General features: G+C 43.5%; 1 long non-coding RNA gene across 1 annotated transcript in view; it reads right to left on the bottom strand.

Moving 5' to 3' along the window:
* LOC135974179 (uncharacterized) overlaps nt 1–15,814 on the bottom strand; it is a 217,352-nt gene extending 201,538 nt beyond the window's left edge. The window contains exons 1-2 of the long non-coding RNA XR_010591394.1: nt 4,575–15,814; nt 4,209–4,275 (exon numbers count right to left, since the gene is read on the bottom strand). This is a non-coding gene — a long non-coding RNA (uncharacterized LOC135974179). The remainder of the gene's footprint in view (nt 1–4,208; nt 4,276–4,574) is intronic.
* Between the last annotated feature and the right edge of the window lie 2,030 nt (nt 15,815–17,844).

Raw genomic sequence — 17,844 nt, 5'->3', positions numbered from 1 at the left:
CCCATCGCCACAGGGCCTTGAGGAGAGGGGGTGTATTCTACTGAATACAGGAGGATTAATGTGGTTAGGCTACTAAAGTTCAAGACTAGAGTTCAAGTCCCTGCTCTGCCACAAACTGCCTGTGTGACCTTAGCCTCTCTGTGCCTCAGTTCCCCAGCTGTACAATGGGGATAAGAGCACTGCCCTGCCTAGGGGTGTTTTGATAACTACATTGAAGATTGTGAGGTGCTCACATACCAAGGCAATCGGGGCCATATAAATGTCTATGACAGAAAGGTAAAAAGAAAAAAAATCAGCACAGAGGGAACTATGTATGTTACTGCCACTAAAATAAAGGAAATGGCCAAATTGCACACTTATGTTCAGCATTCAGCTGTCCTAAAGAAGAGCGACTTGGCTTTAATCCACTTTGGATATTTTTTTCACATGATTTAAGAAAAAACAACACTGATACTGGTGGACTGTGCAATGAATTTGGCTGGGAAGCTGAATAAAAAATTGAGGTTCCTCCTGGAACAATTCTAGAGTAGAATCCCCGCTTACCAGCAATGTCGATTCTTTCAAAAAGGGGCACGGTAAGAATCTGCATTGTGCTTATATTATGATAAATCTCTTAATAAACAATATTAAGAACTAGATGTCCATTTCATCTCAGGAATTCAGACAGGCCCAGAGGCCTAGACTCACCACTGGTGCAACTCCCAGTAAAAGTTACACTCGGTATTTCTCAATGCCTTCAATGAACGTGGCCACACTGTCATCTGTTTAAATAAAGTAGATGCCAAAATATCACAGAACTCCGGCTTCATGCCCAAGAGTTCAGAAAGTGTAATCTAAGGCGTCATTGCCTCTATACTCTTTGGCTTCTGTTCTTTATTCCTATTGCTCCCCAAAACTCCCTTCTTTTTGCCATTTCTCCACAGTCTCCACTGGTTTGTAACTTTAGTTAAATGCCTCCTGTCAACCTAGCACAAATCTAATACAGTAAGCAACCCAATGGTTGCTTTGAGAAAATAACATTGTTTTCAAATGATTAATTACAGTATAAATAATACACCTCTACCCCGATATAACGCTGTCCTCGGGAGACAAAAATCTTACCGTGTTATAGGTGAAACCATGTTATATCAAACTTGCTTTGATCTGCCGGAGTGCACAGCCCCGCCCCTGAGCACTGCTTTACCGCGTTATATCAGAATTCGTGTTATATCGGGGTAGAGGTGTATATAATATATAATAACTGAAACAGCATACGTAATGGATAGTATAGCAGCCTATTACTTTTCTTTTCTGTAGACAGAAGGGACAATTTGCAGTAGGAGTACCAAGGAGCTGGCTACAGCTACAGGGTTAAAATGAATTATAACTGCATAAATTGGAGGTATAAAACTATATATAGTTTATTTTTAAGTCATCTCCTCTCTGCAGTATAAACAAACAGATGAAACTTGATTTTTTCTGCATTCAGGAGATCATAAAAGATTTGGTAAATGGCTGCACACTTCAATAAGAATTTCCATAAGAGAGGAAAAGCTTTATATCCAAAGGAATTGCATAATCTGAGATTTTGATTCATCATTCACTAATTGGTGAAAAACCATGCAAGTCAAACATGGTCTGTTGATGACAAGCTCACTTCTATTTCTTTATTTTTATCCTGGTAGAGAACATTCCTTTACAAGTCTCCAGTACTGCAGCAAAACCTTGAACGCTGACATCAAGACTAGTAAGCAGCATTAGTCCTTGAAGCACCGTTTGGAAAGCGTTAATTAATTCAGATTGGTACCGCAGTTTGGCTTGTTGCCCTACGATCATGGAAGTGAAATTACAAGGGTTGGAGGGGGGGAGAGAAAAATGACTTGTGTTTAGCCTAAAACAAGTTTTTGAAGATATTTTTTATGAATCAAAGAATTTTATATACATTGCTGCTCCATGCCTTTCAGCCATAACGAGGCCTCATGTTAATAAATATCAGGGAGGAAATATTATTAACACCATCTATGCAAAACAGAACATTTCCTTGAAGAAATGTATTACCCAGGGAAATCTGAAAAACAGCAGAAATCCCCCTAAAGACAGAAGAAATATGATGGTCAGAAGAGGCAGAGCTGTAGAAGAATGTATATACGTATATTATATAAAATATCCATTACAGGCAAGATTCTGGTCAGAAAATAATTATCAAGCATGTCAGAATGGCCTGATGACAGCCTGAAAAACATACTCGTTTTAGTTCAGAAGTAGCATCTATCACTCAACTTTGATTGTACAGGAAGTCCAATTTCATTATGAGTATAAATGAAAATATTAAACCAAAATTCACAGTGAAACCCATTAGCAGTTGCTGTTAGCTGAGAGCAAAGATCCAGAAGTACCATTGGGTTTACATGTTTTCTGACTCGTCCCAGTATCTGACACCTGGAAACCGCACTGGAAATCTCAGGAGACTGGGCTTTTTCACAAAGTTTCCATTATTCCTGCTTTCACCCGGGCTGGAAATACTACAAGAACTCCCTTTCCTGCTGAATTTTGTGTTTGTGTGGGAGGAGATTGGGGGGCTTCTGATATCCCCAGACACCATGAAACAGGATAATGAAGACATATGTGCAAGTGTGGACCTTAACCCTGCAAACACTTACACACACGCTTAACTCTAAGCACATGAGTAATCCCATAGAGGTTAAGCATATGTATAAATATTCGCAGGATTAGAGGCTTAATTTTTAAAAGAAGTTAAACTTTTCTGAATTCTACACTGATTCAGGGTTTGGTTCAGCTTCATTTTTTTAAGCAAAGATTTGGATCTTTTCTTATTTCAGTCATTCAATCAGCACTGATATTGGCATAACCAGTCTCTTAACAGCTAAAAGGACAATGGACTTTGTGTAAAGATTACATGAATGAAATCCCATTACTTCTAGGAGACTACTGTAGGTTTGTGATGAGATATAACTGCAGAAGTTAAGCAAAATGAACAACATGCTTCTGAATTTTGTTTGATTGTTGGAGTTCTCCAAAACATCTGGTTTTTGTTTGTTTGTTTGTTTTTAAAGAAAGGTATTCATATAGACTTAAAGGATCCTGATCAATTTCATGAGAACTGAGTGGATGGCCATTGGGAGGTTTGGCTTGGAAGATTCTGGGAGAAGTATGGCATATATAGGGGTTAATGAGTGATGATCATGCACATTATCTCCAGCCAAACAGGAGACACACAGGCAGTTTTGAAAAAACTTCCAAGTGACTTAGGACCATGAGTTCCATTGAAAAATCAATGTGATTTGTGTTCCTAAGACACTTAGATCCTTTCAAAAATCTCACACAGTTTGCAAGGTCCTCATTCTGAGGGCCCTATCACAAAAGAGCTCCTTTCTCCAGTGACTTCTCCAGTAGGCCTCTATGCTATGCAGATAGTCTCAAAGGACTAAACAACAGAAACAAGAAAGAGAAGGAGAATATACATTCTCATTTAAGTTTCAGTAACAAAACATTCATAAATAGCAGATTCTGCTGCTTTTGTAGCAACATGTAGGAAGAGCCTCTTCTGTGCTGAATGACGTATCTAATAAATATGGGGAATGTGTTCCTTCAGTGTTGTCCCATATACCTGGTACATTAAAATTCCATGCACCAAAACCTAAACAAAGGCATTTTCTGGCAGCAAGGTGGGGGTTAACAGCAATTTCCCCTGCCACTCATGAAAATGATAGAGTATTAAGCCATCTCTATGCTTCCAGGTCTGAGTTCTGTGATAGATCTTACCTGGCTAAAGCAAGCCAATGAATTTAACCCCATTCTTAGTATCATATGTAGCTTTCAGTTACACTAAAACCCATATTAAAAAGATTCCCCTTTCGAACGCTATTAACTCTCAGTGTGGATGGAGGATTTTGTACAGCTTTCATAGGGGTTCCAAATCCATGTAAGCAGGTAAACAGACGTTAGTATTCACCCCTTTGGGGGCCACTGTGGCTGAAATGACTGATCTGATGAGGTAGTCACCAAAGATCAAGCAATCTAAGCTTATACATACATATTAAAAGTAACTTTTACAGTCTGCACTGAGATCAGATTTAATGCCCAAGTAAAGCTGTAACGTAGCACAGTATGACAGAATGAAGAAGCACATACGTTTCTAGAAGATCATATCAGTATGAACTCTATACTCCTATCTGTTTATAAATATATTAAAAAATAATGTGCCTTACCTTTTTGATCTGTGGAATAAGCAGATCCCAATCAGTGCGCCTCGTCAGAGACAAAAGGCTGGAGAATCTGTTAAAATAAGCCAATAAAAAAAAAGGAGTGATAATATTTTATTTTTGGTGAAACAAGGTATTTTCTTCAGCTAACGGGAAAAAAAACTGATTGTTTTTGTTCTACTAACAGATACATATATAGATACATATACACATACCGCATGTACTATATACACATCTTGAATTGATGCAATGTGCACTAATGCAGCACTTCATACCCAGAGACTGAATTCGGAATGCTACAACACAATGGTGGTTTTCTTTTCATTTTCCGAAATCACACAAAGCTGACATTTTAAAAAAGAAAATCATTACCAGCTCATATGCTGCCATACCACAAAAGCCTATCCTTAACTAACTGCTGCATAATCATTCTCCCGGAGCGTTATTATCCATCGGCTCGCTGCCTATCTCCAGACAGACGCAGTCTGCAAGCCACCAGCTTGCATCTACCATGTGTACATTGGGAAAAGGAAAACGGCAAATTAGAAAAAGTCCCTGCAGTGGTGAAAAGGAAAAGAGGGCGAGTGGGAGAGGAAGAGGGAGCTCACTGGCCACAGAATTTTCAAGAAGGATGACAAGGCAGCCAGCTCCGCCATCATTCACTTACAATAGGATAGTGCATTTGCGTCTGCTTAAGCAGTTTGTCAAGGGGTTTCTGGTATCAAATGCCTGACAGGCATTTTAATTGCATTCAGCCAAGGGTGTCCCCAGGAATCAGGCCTCTAATCCTATGAATTTCATCAACGGGTTTCCTTTGTGCCACTGCCAAACACACACACACATGCACCCACTGCACACAGGCAGCAGCATGCGGTATTTCTGTAGCTATACCAGTCCAAATCCTACACGGGTTTTACGTACTGTACATGCTGAAAAGGAGGTCTCATTTTCTGCATTATGGAGGGGGAGTGTTTTTATTTTTCCGCTTTATTTTTCTATTTGGTGCTTCATTGTCAGCTTTGTTATTTGAGCCCCAGGTTTGCTTATTTCCAGCGACCGAGAAAGACGAGAAATTTCCAGCAGAGCTAAGATGTTGTGAGTGGGGGACCTTTGTCACCAATATTCCATGGTTTAGCTTGCAACTAAACTCCTGTCAAACATCCAATTTTGCCTCCACTGCTGTACAGTTTACATATTGGGCTCAAAATCCATATGTTAGATCAGGAGGTAGATTAGGTTAGGGTAGATTTTTTTAAAAAGCCAAATTTGAACAGAATCAGATCAGGCGCTTCTGAATTATGACACACTATAAATTGAAAAAAGTGTTGAATAGAGTTTCAAAACTTGTCAAACTTGTTTTCCAGGAGGGGAGGGCAACTTCCTAGCAAAAAAGACAGAAGAAGAGATCAAACGTAATAGACTGAGCTCCCGTGGATATCTAGTGCCCAGGACTAAAATTTAGTAGGGTCAATTTTAGTAGAAATTGATAAAAGTCTAATTTCTTTTTGAAACATCAGTTAAGGTGAACTGAAATCCCAATCCAGCAAAGCAGTTAAGCCCATGCCTGACTTTAAGCACATGGATAGTCTCACTGAAGCCGGTGGGACTACTCATGAATGTAGAGTTAGGCACACATGCTTAAGCATTTTGCTGGATAAGGGCGCAAGGGCGCAATTACACATGTCAAATGGAAGATGAAGACAGTTTTAAACAGCAAGTTGTTGTCCCTTTTCCTTGCAGAGTTAGACCCCATAGTATAACCCTATCTCTGGGGAGTCTGGTCAATGGAACAGAGGCCATTTCCCCCCAAAAAAGGTCTGTGAGGAGACCCAACAAGCCTCTTAAGTCTTGTGGGATGATGTGGGGGACCCAGCATGGTGCCTGGAGCTTCTGAAAAGGGCTGAGAAACATCCTAAGGTTCACTGAGGGGTCTCCCCTACCATAGAATCCAGGAAGTCCAGAGGGAGAGGGGCAATGCCTTGCCTGATCTCCTCCTCCCAACTCCCTCTTCTCACCCAGTCCCCACTCCCTGTGGGCCTCCCGAGGTCCTTTTGACTCCAAGAGTCACAGCAGTCAGTCAGGTAAAAATAACTGGCATGCACCAATGCTTCCCCCTCTGCATTCTCCTGTGCCCATAAGCTGGCTCCAAGTGCCCACATCTGCCCATCTCTCCTCTTGGAATCAAAGCTGGCCTTAGGGGTGGGCGATTGGGGCAGTTGCCAAAGCAACCTGGGGGTGGGGGGAGGAAGCGAAAATGTTTTCCACCCTGGGCGACAAAACACCTAGGAGTCAGGCCTTCCTGGAAGCCCTTCTTCCTCACAAATCACATCTCCAGTAAGAGGGAGGCATGAGGAAATGGAGGAAGCTAGTTTGATGGGGGCATGCATGGGACTGGGGTTATGGGAGAGCATGAGGGTATGGGGTGGAACAGGTGTCTTGCTAGGAGTTATGGGGGATGGGGGACCCCTGAAGCAGCACAGAGGCATAAGAGAAGCAAGCAAGGAAAGCACTAGGACTCTCCTGACTTCTCTTCCCAGCAAGCTTCCTGTGACTCATCAAAAGCGAGTCTCACAGCTGCCAGCTACAGGAGGTTCACCATCTGCAGAAGCCAGGGAGGCTCCAGTCTAGTGCTTCGCTGCCTTCTCCCAAAGGACGGAGCTGCTCTCCAGCTCCTCCACCTAGCCCCCATCGGCTAGTAAGCAGTACCCTCATGGTCCTCCAATTGCCCCCACAGCTCTGCTCCTCCACAGACTCCTCCAAAGCTCCTAGTGGGGTCCCATAAACATAAGACATGGGGGAAAAGAATAGCAGGGACCCCTGAAAACCCTCCTAAAGACTGAACTGAGTGCAGATGGCTCTGAGAAGCCTCATTCATATGGCTCAGTGGGGGGTCGATGCATTTGCCCAGGCAGTGTCCTATTTTGGGGCCCATGCTAGGACTTTAGAAGGCACGGTGAAGTTAGGCTTCCCTCCTTCAGTCCTCAGGAAATCGAGCAGCTTATAGCTTCCTTTGCTCCTGAGTTCCAGGTCAGAACTATTAAAACAATTATGAACCTTTGTGCCTGGGAAGTTAAGGTTGTAGGCCCAGATCAACAGTGAGTGCATATTGCCTTTAAAGAAAATTAGAGATCAGAATACAACCCTTTGGACACCCAGGAAATGCAGAATTAAGGTTGCACTTCTCAAACAAGGCACTCAAACCACCTCAACTCTGCCCAGGCCCGAGAAAAAATAAACCATTAAATCCATCCATAGCAGACAGATTCATTTCATCAGTCTTCACAAAAACCAGAGCGCCTCACACATAAAGCATGCAGTGGGTGTGCTCCCTTCCAGCTTTCCTTACAGTCATACGACACACATATGCAAGAATTTCACAAATTCCTGACCAGACAGATAACATCCACAGTCACTATGGACCTGATCCAGCTAGATGCTGAGGGCATTCAGCATCTCATGGGGGTTGCTTATGTCCTTCCAGGATCGAGCCCTATGACTCATAGACCTTAAGGTCAGAAGGGACCATTATGATCATCTGGTCTGACCCCCTGCATGCTGCAGGCCACAAAACCGTCCCTACCCTTCCCTTGACTCTGCTGATGAAGTTCCAAATCCTGTGTCTTGGTGACTTCAATTTGCAGAGAACCCTCCTGCTAGCGATCCCTGCCCCATGCTGCGGAGGAAGGCGAAAAACCTCCAGGGCCTCAGCCAATCTACCCTGGAGGAAAATTCCTTCCCGACCCCAAATATGGCGATCAGTAAGACCCCGAGCATGTGGGCAAGAGTCTCCAGCCTGACCCTTGTTAGTCATTATACTATTTACCTGCTATTGCTCGGTATTCCCCACCAATTATGTTTTACCATTAAACCATTCCCTCCATAAACTTATCTAATTTAATCTTAAAACCAGACAGGTCCCTCGCCCCCACCGTTTCCCTCGGAAGGCCGTTCCAATATTTCACCCCTCTGACGGTCAGAAACCTTCCTCTAATTTCAAGCCTAAACTTCCCCACTGCCAGTTTATATCCATTCGTTCTCGTGTCCACATTAGTACTAAGCTGGAATAATTCCTCTCCCTCCCTGGTATTTATCCCTCTGATATATTTAAAGAGAGCAATCATATCCCCCCACAGCCTTCGTTCTGTCAGACTAAACAGCCCGAGCTCCTCTAGTCTCCTTTCATACGATAGGTTTTCCATTCCTCTGATCATCCTAGTGGCCCTTCTCTGCACCCGTTCCAATTAGAGTTCATCTTTTTTAAACATGGGAGACCAGAACTGCACACAGTACTCCAAATGAGGTCTCACCAGTGCCTTGTATAACGAAACCAGCACCTCCTTATCCCTACTAGATATACCTCGCCTAATGCATCCCAAGACCGCATTGGCTTTTTTCACCGCCACGTCACATTGTCTACTCATAGTCATCCTTCGGTCTACAAGAACCCCTAGGTCGTTCTCCTCTTCCGTTACTTCTAACCAATGCGTCCCCAGCTTGTAACTAAAATTGTTGTTAGTCATCCCTAAATGCATAACCTTACACTTTTCACTATTAAATTTCATCCTATTTCTGATACTCCAATTCACAAGCTCATTCAAGTCTCCTTGCAGAATATCCCTATCCTCCTCCGAATTGGCAACGCCTCCCACCTTCGTATCATCCGCAAACTTTATCAGTCCACTCCTGTAATCGGTTCCGAGGTCAGTTATAAATAGATTAAATAAAATGGGTCCCAAAACCGAACCCTGAGGAACTCCACTGGTAACCTCCCTCCAACCTGACAGTTCACCCTTCAATACGACCCGCTGCATTCTTCCCATTAACCAATACCTTATCCACCTCTGGATTTTCATATGGATCCCCATCTTTTCCAGCTTAACCAATAATTCCTCATGGGGTACAGTATCAAACGCTTTACTGAAATCCAGGTATATTAGGTCCACCGCATTTCCCTTATCTAATAAGTCCGTTACTTTCTCGAAGAAGGAGATCAGATTCGTTTGGCACGATCTGCCCTTCGTAAAACCATGTTGTAAATTATCGCACTTGCCATTAACCTCAAGGTCCTCAACTAGTTTCTCTTTCAGAATTTTCTCCAGCACCTTGCACACTACAGATGTTAAACTAACAGGCCTATAGTTACCCGGATCACTTTTTTTCCCTTTCTTAAAAATAGGAACCACATTAGCTATTCTCCAGTCTAACGGAACAACCCCCGAGTTTACAGATTCATTAAATATTATCGCTAATGGGCCTGCTATTTCTCGTGCCAATTCCTTCAATATTCTCGGATGAAGATCGTCCGGTCCTCCCGACTTAGCCCCATCAAGGCGTTTGAGCTTTGTTTCTACCTCGGTTACGGTAATCCCCCATTCTGTTTGCCCCTCTGCCACGGTGCTAGTATCCCTAATACCTTCATTGGCCTCATTAAACACCGATGCAAAATATTCGTTGAGATATTGCGCCATGCCTAGATTATCTTTAATCTCCTCTCCGGCTATAGTCTTCAGCGGTCCTACTTCTTCCTTCTTAAATTTCTTCCTATTTATGTGGCTGTAAAACCTCTTACTATTGCTTTTAATTCCCCTCGCTAGGTCCCACTCTACACGGCTTTTGGCCTTTCTCACTCCATCTCTACATTCTCTGACTTCACTAAGGTAAGTTTCCTTACTGTTCCCTCCCCTCTTCCACTCTTTGTACGCTTTCTGTTTCTTCCTAATTGCCCCTTTGAGTCGGTCGCTCATCCAGCTCGGTCTAAATCTCTTGCTTAATAATCTTTTTCCCTTTTTCGGGATACAGGCCTCTGAGAACTCATGCATCTTAAACTTAAAGTAATCCCAGGCTTTATCTGCCTTAAGATTCATTAATACGTTTGCCCAATCCACTTCCCTTACCATTCCCCTTAGTTTGTTAAAATTGGCCTTTTTAAAATTATAAACCCTAGTCTTTGATTTAATTCTGTTACTCCTTCCGTTTAGTTTAAAGCGAATTAGCTCATGATCGCTGGAGCCCAAGTTGTCCCCTACTACCACTTCCTCAACGAGGTCCTCACTAGTCACCAAAATCAAATCTAAAATGGCCTCCCCCCTCGTCGGTTCGGCTACCATTTGATGAAGGAAATGATCAGCAAGCACATCTAGGAACATCTGAGCCCTATTATTGCTGCTAGCGTTTGTTCCCCAATCTATATCCGGGAAGTTAAAGTCCCCCATAATTACACAGTCCCTATTAGTATTTACTTCTCTAAACACATTAAATAGTTCTTTATCCATATCATGGGTCGATCCCGGCGGTCTATAGCACACCCCAAGCACTATCCCCGGGGAGGCTCTAGTAGTCCTTTTACCCAGTGTAAGTATCGCCCAGACGGATTCCGTGTTTTCTATTCCATCAACTATTATTTCTTTACAGCTTATCTCACTATTGACATACAATGCCACCCGCTATGATGCATGTACGCACCAGTTCTCCAAATGTCATTAGACATAAAGCTGGCTTGTCTCCATAGATGATCCTCACATCCCAAGATAATGAAATTAGAGCACTTAAATGAGACGAGCAAAGGTTAGCATGGCGACAAATCATCATACTTAGCAGTGGAGATGCATATTTGTGAAGCAAATCAGAAAACCTACGCTCTGTTATACACATTTTCTGTACCCTACCAATAAAGAAGGGAAAATGGGAAGCTAGAATCTACGGGTACGTCTACACAGCATCTGGGAGGGTGCTTCCAAGCACAGGTAGAAAGAAGCATGCTACCTCTGCTCAAGATAGCATGGTATAGTACGTGGCTGCGGCACCTGAGTACAATCCTGCCTGACCTGCCCCTATGCACTCAGGTGGCTAGCCCCCGTCACTCATACCACATAGCTATTTTTAGCGCACTAGCTCAAGCAGGGCTTGTGTGTCTGTCCTGCACCCTCCCAGCTGCTATGTAGACATACCCCATATAGGGGCAAGAAAGAGAGTCTGCATGCCTTGTTTGTTCAGTGAAGACATAACTCGGCATTTTCTGGGTTTTGTGATGGGGCATGCGCCCCACACTGGCACGTAAAGGGTTAACCTCAGCAGGGAGCAGGGGAGAGGAGTCCTTCGAGTGACCCACACCAGCGCAGCCAATCAGAGAGGAACTGCAGGGAGCAACCAATCTGGGCCCGGCAGGCTCAGATAAGAGGACCTGCAGGGCAGGGCTGGGTTAGTTGTTGTTGGAAGCTCAAGGAGTGAGGACTGTTTCTAGCAGGGAGAGAGACCTGCAGCACCTTGGACAGAGCAACTGCTGGCGAAGACCAGGGGAGCAAGAGGGAGCTCCTGGCTGGCTGGCTGCTGGCACTGGGTAGTTGCATGCCCTGAGGCAAGGGTGAAGAAGGTGCAGGGGATGTGGGGAAGTGGCCCAGCGAGACACAGTAACATGGTGAGAAGTTAAGGAGTTGCAACACGAGGCTGCTATCCACAGGGTCCCTGGGGTGGGACCCAGAGTAATGGGCCCAGGTCCCCCCAACACTCAATACTGGGGAAATTGTGTGATTATTGGACTGAGACACTTACCCCTGTAAGGGAGAAACATGGATGGTGATGTTGGAGGGCTAAGTCACAAGGAAGATGCTGTGGTTCCTGAGACTGCCAGAGGGGCTGCAGGCAGGCAATGGGGACAGAGTGATGGTGTGCAAACCATGGGTGGGAGGGCGTCAGCCTCAAGCTAATCCCCAGAGTAACCAGGAGGAGGCGCCGGACCAGTGCTAAGTGACATGTCCCGTGATTAGCTAAATTTAAAAAAGAAGCTTATTTTTATTATTATTTCTATTACAGTAGCAGCTAGAAGCCCCAGCTGAGCTCAGGGTCCCATTGGATTATTTCCCTCATTTTAGAGACTGGGACTAGAGGCAAAGAACAATAAATGACTTACCCAAGGCCACAAAGGAAGTCAGTGGCAGAGTCAGGAATTGCACTCAGATTTCCTGACTCCCAGTCTGGTACAATCATCACAAGACCATCCTGCCATGCAAACTACTGCCGTCTGCCTGCACACATCCCTTAACCTTAACAAAGGGTTTTTTTGTGTGTGTGAATTTGGTTAACATTTTATGTGGTGCCTGAAGTGGCATCTAATATGATTTCGACTTAAAAGGAAGATGTTAAAAGGAAGATGTTAAAAGGAAGATGCCTTGTGAACAGAAATTGTACCTTGGTGGTAAAAGCAGCCCCCAACAGGCCTGACTATTTTGTTTTCACACCTTTTGGTTGATCATTTTAAGCACTAATGGGAGGATGGCTGCAGGGGCTGCTGTTTCAGCCCCAAAGGTCCAGGGCACAGCTGGAATCCCATCACTGCCAGTTTCTCGGCCATAGTAAGAAACATCAGAATATGATCATTTTATAGTGCCCTGCAAGGGGGGCCAGTTTGGGAGAGGATCTGGGATTTCTCTCTCTTTCCATTAGGAGGAGGAAACTAAATGGAAGGCAATGAATTAATTCTGAGAGGCATCGTATGCACTGTACTGTGTCTGCAAAACCTTTCAAAGGGGCTCTGCAGTGAGGAAGGTTGAGGCAGGAGTCAGCATCACTGGGTATTTCCATGGTTACCGGTACAGTTCAGATAAAGTAGAAATAAAGCAGTGATGGGAGACGGGGAGCTAGGAAAAGCTGCAGCCTGAGTTACCAGCTTCTGCGGGTACCAAGGAGCAGAAGATTAAAAACTCATGGGAAATTTCAGGATTGAAAGAGGCCCTGGTTTTGTCCCTAGCCGCCTACTTTAATTTCTTTTACAGGGAATTGATGCACAAACAACTTTATCTGCCCATCTCATGATGCCAGTCTATCCGCGGCCTTCTGACTTGTGTTGTCCATTTCCTTTATACTGACTGCACCCTCTAGTTTTGTATCCGCAGCAAATTTTGTTATCTTGCTGGTACTTATGTGCTCTTTCTCACAAGCTCTTGACAAAATGAAAAAAACATTCGTACCATTATTCATCCTGGTGGCACTCCGCCAGTCGCCCATCTCCATTTCACAGTGCCTCCCTGCACATCGACCTTTGGCCTTGGCTCTCTAAGCCAGTTCTCTATTCCCCCAATAGAACATCTGCAGGCCTCATAGATTCGTTGTTAGCTGAGCAGAGTATTCTTACAAGGGATCTTAAAATCTAGGTAAACTATGTCCACCCTTTGCTCCCTGTCATCTCAGTTGGTTACTTCTTTTTAAACTGCCAGATTATTCAGGCATGAGCTCCCTTTTGTGAATCCAAGCTGACCCTCGTTAACGAAATAACAACATTCTAGGTATTTCTTAAATCTATCTCTGATTTCTATTTTTTTCCTGTTTCATCTTTACTGCTGAAGTCAATACTAAAGATTTAAAACATTCAAACCCTCCCAAAAATGGTTCTCACAGGGTGGCTGATGCCACATGGAATCTTTTGAAGCTATCAGACAAATATATTTATTTTTCCCGTCCATTTCCCTCACCAATCCTTTTATTAGAGGAAGAATCAAGACAGAAGTGAGTTTGCAGTAAGATATCAAAGATTATAGTGAAATTGTTTCCTTAAATGTCAGTTCAGTTTGTACTTTCATTTACTGTGTAACCTAATGATGTTTTATTAATTGTCTTGTCATGCCTCATCCTGAGAGCTCTAGCTTGTTCCTATTCTCTATCAAATTTATAAAAAAAATATCTTTTAAAAGCAGGAATCATTTGGTTAAATCAGATTTCACATGGCATACAATTAAAAACTAATTCTTGAGCTGACATGACCTTAAATGCAAAATATACACATTATCTGTTCTGCTCCATCCCCGGATTCATGACAACATATAGACAACATATAGTCCAGGGGTCAGCAACCTTTCAGAAGTGGTGTGCCGAGTCTTCATTTATTCACTCTGATTTAAGGTTTCGCGTGCCAGTAATACATTTTAAGGTTTTTAGAAAGTCTCTTTCTATAAGTCTATAATATATAACTAAACTATTGTTGTATATAAAGTAAACAAGGTTTTTAAAATGTTTAAGAAGCTTCATTTAAAATTAAATTAAAATGCAGAGCCCCCCGACCGGTGGCCAGGACTCAGGCAGAGTGAGTGCCACTGAAAATCAGCTCGCGTGCCGCCTTTGGCACGTTGCCATAGGTTGCCTACCCTAGATATAGTCCATCCCTATTCAGACCAGCACGTAAGCACGTGCTTGACTACAAGCATGTACTTAAGTTCCATTTACTTAATGGACATTACAGGACTTAGCACGTGTTGAAGGGCAGGACGCTTTCCTGAGTTGGAAATCATATTGCAAGCTTGTCATGGCATTTGATCTTGCACTGCATTATTCCAATAAACCAGTTTACGCTGGCAACCTCTGCTCAGCAGCTGACAATTTGGGATACAAAGTTCTCCACCTTTAAAATTATGCCTTCTTAAGACACAGTATCTACCCTGGGTAGTTAAGTATTTTCTTCCATATTCACCCGCTCACTCAAGAGATTAAAAACAAGTGGTCGTTCAGATGACTTGTGACTTACTTGACAGTGAGACCAAGTAAACTAGCAAAAGAAATTGAAATAACATGTAGTAACATCTACTTGAATTAGTTTGAACAATTTCTCACTTAGCAAACTTTTATGTAACATAGGCAGTCAAGTAGAAATATATGCAAGAATTATCAGTAACTGGGCCGTGTAAGAAGGGAAGCCTGCAGTTTAGCAACTCTGAAATAAAAAAGCATCACAACTATTTAGTGGGGAAACTGCAGCAAAGAAAGGAGAAGTAACCAGGCAAAAGTCACACACCACGTCAGAGCTATAGATATGAACAGAACCCGGGCCCCGACTCAATAAGAAAGAGAAGCACATTTCTAACTTTAAGAACCTGAATAGTCCCATCAGCTTCAATAGGTCTGCTCAGGTCCTTAATGCCATGTAGATGCTAAGGTATTTTGCTGAATTGGGGTCCTGGTCTCCTGACTTAATACAGTGCCCTATTTGATGGACCAAGCTGCCTGCTTCTCTTTCTCCATGGGTCTCGATCCTCCCTTTAAAAAATGAGCATGCCAGCAATGTCAGTACTCAACTAAGTGTAAAGGAAAATCATAATGTTTCCTTCTTCTACTTTAACTGGTTCATTTTAGGACGCCCGGGCTCCAGAACCATTTGCTAATATCAATTTCCATTCACAGTCCAGGGCTCTGACTGACTCTCTCACCCACCTGCCCCGCCCAATAAAGGAAGAGGTACCTGAAAATCTCTGGAATGTCAGCAGGCACAGATTTGTCTACTGAGAACTCTACAAGTAAACAACAAACAAGGAGAATGGAGGCCCTCCATCCCCTGAACAGGATGACTGCTGCTGAGGACATTGTGTCTATGATGGCTTTGCTGGCAATAGTTGCTGCAGTTATGGACATCATGGCCACAATAACCACAACACAACTAAATCTTACCTCAATGAACTCCTTTCCATAAGCGTTGGCAGGACAGGTGAATGAAGCAGAAAGGAGAGTATCAGCAGGTTCAGAGAAGCCTCACAGATTTAGCTTCTCTTAAATCTAAAGTGGCAGGGGGAAGGTCTCACCATAATAATGTGAGAATTATAGGAGTACCTGAAAGAGCAGAGGAAATGCTCGGCCAGTTAGAGAACACACAGGTCCTTGGTTTCTAAGCCAGCCTCAAATACCAAACCTGATTGTTAAATGTATCAGATTTACGGTAAAAGAAAAAATAGTGCAGCTAGCTCACCGGGGTGGGGGGGGTGGTAGGGGAGGGAGATTTTGCACAAAAAAAAATGTGGTTGAACAGAGATCTGGCCTTTAGAAAAGCAAGGGAACTTGCCAAGCAGAGAGGATTCTGCTCAGTTTCACATCAGAGTTTGGTGAGATCCCAAAGCCACAAGAAGCAGAATTCAGAGTAGCAGCCGTGTTAGTCTGTATCCGCAAGAAGAGGAGTCCTTGTGGCACCTTAGAGACGAACACATTTATTTGAGCACTAAAACCCACTTCATCGGATGCATGCAGTGGAAAATACAGTAGGAAGATATATATATATATATATATAATATATAAAAGCAGAATGTTTTTTAGGTAGCGTTCAGTGAACTGAGCACCTGTTGTGTTTTACACCAAGTTTACTTCCCAGGTGTTATGTCTGCCTTACGTGCACTGAACTTACCCAATTACTGTGACTAACCTACTTACTTGGTTTATCGCTTCTATTCTAAGCTTATACTTTAACTTTTGGGACATATATATCAGATCTCATCAAATGGTTGAATGTGAAGTGCCCCAGCAAGGGAATTAAGGGAACACCTCATCCCAAATTGATCTCACGGGAGTGCACGGACTGTGGAAAGGATTTATTTAAATATTGAGTGCCTTTGATCCTGTATTTGTGCTGGGGAATTAATGAAACATTGGACAATACCCCTAACTGGATGGATGAACATGAACCATTTGTTTGTGACCTCCGGAGCGATCGATCCAGCCGGGGTCAATTTATCGTCTAGTGAAGACACGATAAATCGACCGCCGAATGCTTTCCTGTCGACTCTGGTACTCCACCGGAGTGAGGGGCACAGGTGGAGTCGATGGGGAAGCATCAGCAGTCGACTTACCATGGTGTCTTCACTGCGGTAAGTAGATCCAAGTACGTTGACTTCAGCTACGTTATTCATGTAGCTGAAGTTGCGTAACTTAGATAGATCCCCCCTCCCCCATGTAGACCAGGACTATATGAAGCCTGTGTGTTAGCCTGGCACCGATACACACCAAAGAGAGATCACCTGGGGCAATACAGCTCCCTGTGGCTTGGTAGAAATTTGAAGGTTCCAATACCACTTTTAAAAATCGGTGCCAGTGGGAAACCCTATTGTGCCACCACGTCTTACTGCTAGGGGGCTCAAAGCTCAGCAGCTAGACCTCCCCTGTGCTGGAAGTGCGAGAGGAGGCTCTCCTCCCTGCAAGCTATCATGGAAAGCTGCACAGGAGCTGAACAATATAGTTATACCCCCATGGATCAATGGAGTAGGGGAGAAGACAAATGCAGGTTATGGCGATAAATGGACAGTGATTTCTACCTTCCCCTATACCTCCAACTTCCTCTCTTGCCCTGCCCCGATAGCCCCTTTCCCCCATGTCTCCTGCCTTCCTCACCCACCCTGCCCTCCCTACTTCCCCAGACTTTCCCCTTGTTGCCCCAGCCCCATTCAACTTCCCCCACCCTAAGACATTCTATAAGCTCAAACCCAGAGCTCATGAACACCAAATATGAAGTGAATGCAAAAGAGTCACTTGTTCAACTGCATTGTTTGTTGTGTTCTTTGGTGCAGTCATTTGCAATTTGTGGGAGCAATTAGATTTCTCTGTTATTACCAATATGTTTGTTTAATATGGGCAAGGAAAACAATGTTTGGTTGTAAACAAGAAGCAGGAGGGAACATGTGGCTCTGGGAAGGTAATCCTCACAATACACAATGGCCCTCTCAGTGCGCTGAGATGTATTACCAATACTCTGATGTTGAGTTAGGCAAACTAAAAAGATTACAAGTTAGGAGACAATACACAGGCATATCTTTGACGTATCAGGTTAAAAAATGTGACGTTTGTGGAGTGTGGGCTCCCTCTCTCCTTTCAATGGAGTTACTACTTTGTGGTATGGGAAAAA

This window comes from Chrysemys picta, chromosome 11 (genome assembly GCF_011386835.1).
Source record: "Chrysemys picta bellii isolate R12L10 chromosome 11, ASM1138683v2, whole genome shotgun sequence".
Classification (NCBI taxonomy): Eukaryota; Metazoa; Chordata; order Testudines; family Emydidae; genus Chrysemys; species Chrysemys picta.
This window is presented reverse-complemented; position numbering and strand designations above follow the sequence as displayed.